This window comes from Bufo bufo, chromosome 1 (assembly GCF_905171765.1).
Source record: "Bufo bufo chromosome 1, aBufBuf1.1, whole genome shotgun sequence".
Taxonomy (NCBI): domain Eukaryota; kingdom Metazoa; phylum Chordata; class Amphibia; order Anura; family Bufonidae; genus Bufo; species Bufo bufo.
Window position 1 is genome coordinate 225445827 of NC_053389.1, and position 9881 is coordinate 225455707.

Consider the following 9881-nt stretch of genomic DNA (forward strand, 5'->3'; position numbering starts at 1 on the left):
TGCCTCTTGAAACTTAGAGACAATGTAATTAACCTGTTGCCTCTAAAGCTAGGGCTAGTTTTAAGATAGGGCTATACGACGACAGGTGTCAAACGACATTCATGTTGCACCAATCTCGTGCAACATTATTTATAATGATGGTCAATGGTGTCACAATGCAACAATGACATGCTGTGACTGCAATGCGACAATCGTACAAAAATACAACTTGGATGGATTTTATGCGACTGTCGTTTTGCAGTCGCAGCATGTTGCATGTCGCAGTGCTACAGCATTGACTATCATTATAAAAAATGTTGCGTACCTTTTGTGTGATACAAAGTCGTGCAACACATGTGGAAGTGTAGCCCTAGCCTTACGCTGCCCGATTTTTCAGCAGATAATCACTAATGAGCATTTGCATGAGCGATCATCTGGCAGTGTAATACTCCCGGCGATTGCTTGATCATAGGGCAATCCATATCTTTTGACATGTTAAAAAATTATCGGTTGCGGCTGGCAACGAGTGTAGGGACGAGTGTGGCACAGTGATCCCTCCTCCCCATGTTGCAGAGGAGATCTCTGCATGTAATAGCAGCGCTTTCCTACGATTGCCGGGAGGGAACGCTTCACTCCCAACAATCGTCTGCCACATCTGGCTGTATAATACAGCCTTAAGCTTCTGTCCTCAATGAGAAACTATAATCACAAAGCTAAGATAGATAGATATTAGATAGATAGATAGATAATAGATAAATAATTAGATAGATAAATAATAGATAGCTGGATATTAGATAGATAGATAGATAGATAGATAGATAGATAGATAGATAGATTGATATGAGATAGTCATTTCTAATCTTGATTCCAAAATGCCACAGGGTTTAAATTACCAGCATGATATGAGTTAAATATATATACAGACAGATATTAACGTTCATGTCTTGTACAGGCGAGTTGATGCCTATGATAACAGAACACATAATGTTAGTTCTCCAGTTGATAGTTTTGTCATTTTGTTTTGAGAACTGTCAAAAGGATGACAAATAAGTGATCACAACTCTTACTCGCAGAATGCAAAATAATCATGAGGTCATGGTGTCCTTCATTCTTGGCACCCCAATACCTCATCTACAGTAAATATAGACAGCATAAAAGATATACTGGATATACCAGGACAAACGTATAACTTTTTTTAGTACCAGATTATAATTTGCATGAATGTAAATTAGGTATAATAATCTTGGTGCGCTCTTGCTAAATCTCTATTGTTAGGTCATTGGACCTTCAATTAACATAATGTATAACCTTTGTCTTTTACCAGATGACTTTGATAATATCTCATCAAAATATATTTTAAAGAAAAACTCCTATGGAAATCCAGTGGGCTAAGCAGTAATGCAATTATGCCCAGGTAAAGCAGACAGCCTGGATGAGCCAATCAATGCTGAAGCAAGCAGGAAGGTGCCATAGAAGAACCATCAGAACGCCATTCTGTGCTGGGCTGTCAATGAGGGTGGTTGGGTCTTAATGTCTGCCAGAAAAATGATCTGTCTGCCAAGTCAAAGAATTAGATGATCTACTAGTTGAAGAAATAGCTAAAATGACATTGAAGAGGGAAGTTATCATTATGGGAGACTTCAATCTTCCTGATGTAAACTGGAAAACCAAAATAGCTAGTTCTGCCAGGAGTACAGATATTCTAAAATTCCCTACTGGGATTATCTCTACAGCAAGTAGTTGAGGAGCCAACCCGGAAGGAGGCCATTTTAGATTTAGTATTCACAAATGGGAATTTGGTATATGATATTACTGTATGGGAAAGCTTGGGATCTAGTGATCACCAGTCAGTGTGGTTTACTCTAAGTACAGTGACTGAGTCACACCACACAAAAACAAAAGTTTTAGATTTTAGAAAAACTGACTTTTCTAAAATTTGATTAGTGGTATACGAGTCCCTATCAGATTGGAACAGTTTCATTGGAGTCCAGGAGAAATGGGACTACTTAAAAGTGGTACTATTGAAGGCAACAGAAAATTGCATTAGGCTTGTCAGTAAATGCAAAAAAAGGAAGAGACCACTGTGGTACTCAGCAGAAGTGGCCAAAATCATTAAAAACAAAAAGATAGCATTTAGGAATTATAAAAAAAAAAAAACAAGGATGACAGGCAAATTTATAAGATTAGGCAGAGAGAGGCCAAACAAGTTATAAGAGCTTCTAAAGCACAGGCAGAAGAGAAATTAGCTCAGTCAGGGAAAAAAGGCGATAAGGCATTCTTCAGATACATAAATGAAAAAAGGAAACTAAAACAAGGAATTACCAAATTAAAAACAAAAGAAGGAAGGTATATGGAAGAAGATAAAGAACTAGCTGACTGCCTCAATGAATACTTCTGTTCAGTTTTTACAAAGGAAAATGAAGGAAAAGGACCTCAGTTAGGAAAGAAGACTAATGAATCTTTTGATGCATGTGTCTTTACAGAGGAAGAGGTTCTAAGTCAGCTGTCTAAAATTAATACAAAGAAGTCACAAGGGCCTGATGGGATACACCCAAAGCTATTAAAAGAGCTCAGCGGTGAACTAGCAAAACCATTAACAGATTTATTTAACCAATCACTGGCAACAGGAGTCGTCCCAGAAGATTGGAAATTAGCAAATGTTGTGCCCATTCACAAGAAAGGTAGTAGGGAGGAATCGGGCAACTATAGGCCAGTAAGCCTGACATCAATATTGGGGAAATTAATGGAAACCATACTTAAGGAGAGGATTGTGGAACATCTAAAATCCCATGGATTGAAAGATGAAAAACAGCATGGGTTTACTTCAGGGAGATCATGTCAAACTAATCTTATTGATTTTTTTGATTGGGTGACTAAAATAATAGATGGCGGAGGTGCAGTAGACATCGCTTATCTAGACTTTATTAAGGCTTTTGATACTGTCCCACATAGAAGGCTTATCAATAAGTTGCAGTCTTTGGGGTTAGACTTCCATATTGTTGAATAGATTAGGCAGTGGCTGAGGGACAGACAACAGAGGGTTGTAGTCAATTGAGTATATTCAGACCAAGGTCATGTTACCAGTGGGGTACCTCAGGGATCTGTTCTGGGACCCATATTGTTTAATATCTTTATCACCTCAATTGCAGAAGGCCTCGATGGTAAGGTATGTCTTTTTGCTGATGACACAAAGATTTGTAACAGGGTTGATGTTCCTGGAGGGATACACCAAATGGAAAAGGATTTAAGGAAAACTAGAGAAATGGTCAAAAATCTGGCAACTAAAATGTAATGTTGATAAGTGCAAGATAATGCACCTGGGGCGTAAAAACCCAAGAGCAGAATATACAATTAGTGAAACAGTCCTAAAATCAGTATCTGAGGAAAGGGATTTAGGGGTCATTATTTCAGAAGACTTAAAGGTAGGCAGACAATGTCATAGAGCAGCAAGAAATGCTAGCAGAATGCTTGGGTGTATAGGGAGAGGAATTCCCAGTAGAAAGAGGGAGGTGCTCATGCCGCTCTACAGAGCACTAGTGAGACCTCATTTGGAGTATTGTGCTCAGTACTGGAGACCATATCTCCAGAAGGATATTGATACTTTGGAGAGAGTTCAGAGAAGAGCTACTAAACTGGTACATGGATTGCAGGATAAAACTTACCAGGAAAGATTAAAGGACCTTAACATGTATAGCTTGGAAGAAAGACGAGACAGAGGGGATATGATAGAAACTTTTAAATACATAAAGGGAATCAACAAGGTAAAAGAGGAGAGAATATTTAAAAGAAGAAAAACTGCTACAAGAGGACATAGTTTTAAATTAGAGGGGCAAAGGTTTAAAAGTAATATCAGGAAGTATTACTTTACTGAGAGAGTAGTGGATGCATGGAATAGCCTTCCTGCAGAAGTGGTAGCTGCAAATACAGTGAAGGAGTTTAAGCATGCATGGGATAGGCATAAGGCCATCCTTCATATAAGATAGGGCCAGGGGCTATCCATAGTATTCAGTATATTGGGCAGACTAGATGGGCCAAATGGTTCTTATCTGCTGACACATTCGATGTTTCTTAAGGGAGAATGAAAAATCAATCAATGAGAGTCAGAAATCAATCAAGCGTGTATTCTATTGCTAGGGAGAGTGAAGGGCTAGGATTAATTGTCCATACGGCACAGGTAGGTAAGCGTTAGGTCCAGTATGTTCTTGATATAAGAATATATTGGCGAAAGTCTCATTTTAATATCAGTGTGACGGTTTAGCCATATATTGTCAATTGCATTTACAATTATAGTGCACCATTTTTTGTAAATCTCTGTTTTATATAGCCAATCACATCCACACATTTAGCTATCCTGTGTAGGATGTATTTGTGGTACATGTGGTCCGCTGCGGGCATCCTTCATTGTATGCATTTTGCTGGGGATTGCTGTTAGCAATGGATAACATGTGCAGGATTTGCTCCCCCGGTTAAAAATGCACAACAGCATATGGGGTTTTGAGCATTTTCTGCCTTTTAAGGCCACTTTATTCTGTTATTCTGTTTGTACATGCACGCCTGGTGGTGGGCAACTCCAGGTTTGAATGTGCCTTTATTTTGATCTATGGGTAACATTCAGGTGCACCTGAATGACATGAGTCAGTGGTAGGTGGGACTCACAGCCTCTTTCCTCCTCCCATTGAATGTGTGATTTCACGCTGGAGGTAACTGGGAGTTGTTCGCTGTGTGTCGGACCTTATGCCCCTGCAATTGCCTATACGGCCCCTGTAATTGCCCATACGACACAGGTAGGTTAGCATTAGGTCCCGTGCCACTTTGAGATACCTTGACGGGGTGCGCGGGCTCTGGTATGTTCTTGATATAAGAATATATTGGCAAAAGTCTCATTTTAATATCAGTGTGAGGGTTTAGCCATATATTGTCAATTGCATTTTCCATTGTAGTGCACCATTTTTTGTAAATCTCCAAAAGGCTAGGACTACAAAGGAGAAGAATAATAATTTTGTGTGTAGAATAGAGACAAGCAGGGAAGCTATCAGCCAGGGAGGAAGGCATGAGGAGCTGTGGCCACTGTGCCTCCTAGCAGAACTGCAGCTTCTGCAACCCTCAAAAGCAGCCTCTGTGCCCCATCATGAGACATCTCTGAATGTTTGAATCTGAAAAAAAAAAAATTGCCACCAGCAATTGGCTTGTCTACAATGACGATCATGCAACAGGTGACTCTCTAGCTGTTGGGGACCCACAATAAGAAACTCCCATGAGGGAGGAGGAGGAGATGCTGCCACTTGAGGAAGCAGAGTCGGAGTTGGAGGAGAAATGATGATGATGATGGTGACACCAGCCTTGACATCCATTCATCTCAGTGCGGGGGCTGGGGTGGAAAGAACTGGCTCCTTGGGCATGCTAGCCAGAATGGCGACCTGTAGACTAGCTTGCTTATGCAGTGATAGGCAGTTCGGTGACATCAAGCAGTCTGATTACTGGATAGCAATGCTTTTAAAACCCTCGCTATCAAGGCAAAATGGGAAAAAAAATTCCTTTCACAGAAAGGGAGGGCATATTACGTTATTACCAGGAAATACTGTGTATGCAGCTTGCAGCAGCTTATGGTGAGCAGACCCCTGCTGTCAGTGTATTTGAAAGGGAGGCCCCTCTCTGCCCCCCCCCCCCCCCCACAGAGTCACCCCCCTCCTACCTCCACGAGCAGCAGGAGATGCAACAGCAGCCGATTCTTTCCTCTAAACATGTTGGAGCAGTTTTCCTAAAAATTAAAAATTCTGAGTAGGAGGCCAGAGGGAATTATATACCATGTTTCAGGGCAATTGGAGCAACTTTGGTTCGGCCTGAATAGATCCGGGTCTGAACCAAACTTGTCCAAAAATTTGGCGAACCAGATCCAAAATGAATCTCGAGTGGTGTAACGTAACATGAATTCAAAAGATTTGACAATGAATAAGCTTACGCAGGCTTAGCGAATAAATATATTTACTAAGTGTGATTAAATATGCGATAACACAAACAAATCACAAACAGAATAATAAAAAGTAAATAATCATCACTAGCCTAAATATGGGGTAGGGATCCAGTTGGCCATGCTATAACCCATGGCTGTCTACCACGTTATAACACATGACCGACACCCCTGGGTGTACAAGAGATAGGGCAAATCGTACTTACATCCTACCTAGGATGACATTCCCGGTCGAATCCCATTTAATTTGTTAGTGCAGACCACACTTATTCTCATCAGCCCCTCCTCCAGTGTGCATCACGCATGTCTCTGAGATCACTCGAGTGTATTCTTATCAGCATAATGGGGGATGGGTACTATCTCTAGCCCACTTCATTACAAGGAAAACTTGTAAACTATTACACAGAGTATTAAACAGAACAGAAGAAGGGGAAAGAACCAATCAGTACTTAAAAATACCCTTACAATACAAGTGGTTTGGTCATCTCTATTTCTAATAAAAGAGATTTTGTTTAAATTACATGACTACAGATTAGGGGGCGATCTTCATTGATCCATTTGACTCTTTACTACCTAATGACCCCTTTTCCCCCATAATGGGTCAAAACAATTTTTTCATCCAATTAATTATTTTAGAAGTTGTCCATTTTTAGAAGATCATAGTACTCACCAGTAATGTGTGAGGCTTTGCAAATGAAAAGGGGTATTGATTGATGATTTCCTTTGGGAAACAATTATGTGTATATATGTATATATATATATATATATATATATATATATATATAAAATAAGAAAAACCGCAGCACATCCAAATGGTGAAAAATGTGTGGTCCTTTATTCACCCATACAACGTTTCAGTCCGATTGCTGGGACCTTTCTCAAGCCTTGAGAACGGCAAGGGCTTGAGAACGGTCCCAGCAAGTGGACTGAAATGTTGTATGAGTGAATAAAGGACCACATATTTTTCCCCATTTGGATGTGCTGCGGTTTTTCTTATTTTATGCTTATTACTGAGGTTGTTTGTACTGCTGGCACTCCTTTCTTGAACTGAGAAACAAGGTGTGTTGCCCTGATTTTTGCTTTTTTGTATATATATATGTATATATATATATATATATATATATATATACACAGATGTAGCAGGGTTAGCACTCAAACTCTTATCTCAAATTTCTTAAATCATCGTGTTATCTTGAAACAAAAGCCATTGAAAAGCAATAAAAAAATGTCTGCTTAGTTTAGATAACACAGCTCAGAAATCTCAGAAAGCATGAGGTTAACTCTACTACATCGGTATAGGGTATGTCTTTGCATTTCAAAATGTTAACATTGAACAGCATTCTTTGTATTCTGGCAGTCCTGAGAGAAAATTTTATTTCCTAAATTCTATTGCTCGGCAGTAAATAATGTAATGTTTGAGCTTGTTATTAAATTATTCAAGATATCTTATGGGTATGATATTGATGCTTCATTAACTGAAAGAAACTGGGAACTAATCCATTACTACATTTTTAATTAAAAAAAAATCATAAATGTTTAAGTCCATGAGGAAGAAAGTGTGCAAAAATATGCATCCATAAGTGGTCACATGAAAATGGAGGTTTCAGTCGACTAGATAATAGGCGATCTTGTTTTTGTGGATTGTAGAGTTGATGGACTATCTGCCAGATAGATCTTAAATGGGTTATCCCATGACTAATGTAAAGAATGAAAATCAGACTTCATATAGTACATAATAATCTCTTTCTAACAAAGCTTGAACCAGCCTTGTACCTCACATGGATCCAGAGATCTTCCTTCATTGCTCTGCTAGATTTATATCAAGCTGACAGCTCAAGGGGAGTGTCTTTTCTGCTACAACTCAGGGGGGGGGGTCTTTTCTGCTGCAGCTCTCCCTATCACAGCTCAGGAGGCGTGTCCATGCTCTCCCTATTACAGCTCAGGAGGCGTGTCCATGCTCTCCCTATCACAGCTCAGGAGGCAGTTGAAGGATGAAACTGAGCATGTGCAGCCTTCTCAGTGAGCCCAGACAAAGAAATACAGAGAAAACAAACAGCAGGTGGCGCTATACAGATACATTTGATTGAATAACTCGGTGACTATACTAAATTTTTAATGACATGCAATTACAAATGTATTCATATCCAGGTGCTGGTTTAAAAACTGTAGAATATTTTTTGAGGGACAAGTAGGGTTAAGTATCTGATTGTGTGGTGTCTAACTTCCATTACCCTTCCCATTCAGCTGAATAAAGGGACCAGCTGGAGTCTTCATTGTTTATCAAGCACTGTACTTGGTTGTGGCTGTGCAGGGTACTGCAGCCCACAGCAGTTTAGCGCTATTCAAGTGAATGAGACTGAGTTGCAGTACCACAAGTAAATGAACAGCATTGTGACTGGTAAACAAAAAAATTAAGCATTTGTTGGCCCTTCATTCAGCTGTTCAGCAGGGGTTTCAGGAGTCAGGCCTCTGATCAGATATTATTTACTGTATCTATAGGACACCAATATTGCAGTCCTAGAAAAGCCCTTTTAATGGGTTCTCTGATTTAGAAAACCTATTTTTCAAATAGTTGGGTATTCTGAGTTTTGAGTATAGAATGAAGTCCTTTATTTAGGTCCTCCATCAATTAGGTGGATCAACCATTGGGTCTGTGTGATATCCCATCTGGACAACACCTTCTAATAGTTGTGGATAATTATTCACAATAGGCAAGAGGCAATTCTCACTAAAGCAAGTTCATCGGTTGGAATTGATGGTTTAGAGCATATTTTTTCCTCTCCTGTTTTGCCTAAACTGATTCTAAGTGATAATATTTCCTAGTTTACTTCTCAAGAATTTCAGACATTGTACAACCTCATACTGGGCACAAGCTATTGGGAAAATGAACACAACTCTATTGAAAGCTTCGTTTTTATGGTTGCAAATTCAAGATAAATTTACCAGACATGGTGGTTCCAGCTCCTACTGGTGTTGAGAATTCAGACATTCATGGTGAACAGTTTGTGAATCAACAACGCCATTTCCAGAATTGCACCCTACTTCCATGGAGCAGAAACCGTAAGTACTAAAGGAAAAATAAGGTACTCAGGTGGTTTTAGTGGATTCCACTGGAAGCACTATAATGCAGAATTCATAATTCTTAAAGAAATTTGTTGAACCACAAAGTCAAGTCATGAAAGATTGTTGGTGATTGTTGGTACTTCTGATTTGAACCCACAAACATCAACATCAGACCTACAAAAGCCAACAAAACCACTTGCATACCTTAAAGACTATGGGAGAGATGTATCACAGAATGGCATAAGCCTTGTCATACTGTAAATTAGAGAATGAAATCAGAATGGAATCTACAGGAGCAAATGAAGATAAATGTAGTGGAAGTGAAGTGCTGGCCCTGCACATTCTCCACCCTCTCCACGCCCACTTTTCTGAAATTTGTCACAAGTAGTGTTTAAAAAGTTACAGTCAAGAGGTTTGTGTCTTTTTTACTCCAAAAAAGAAGTGCATGGAGATGATACATTTTCCCCTGTGTAAATGGACAGGAGTTAGAATTGAACATGTTATTTGGTTGACTGGATAATTATTTTCATAGTAACATAGTACATAAGGCCGAAAAAAGACATTTGTCCATCCAGTTCGGCCTGTCATCCTGCAAGTTGATCCAGAGGAAGGCAAAAAAAACCTTGATCAATATCGTTCATGTTAAAATGGTTATACTTTAAGAAGAGGATATCTTCTATATCATCCTTCTTCGCCTCTCGCTTTCTAAAACTTAACATGGATAAGACAGAATTCATAATCTTTCCCCCATCTTGTTCAACCCCCTCAACAGACCTATCTATCATGATCAATGGCTGCACACTCTCCCCGGTCAACAAAGCCCGCTGCCTCGGAGTGACCTTGGATTCTGCCCTCTCCTTCAGACCGCACA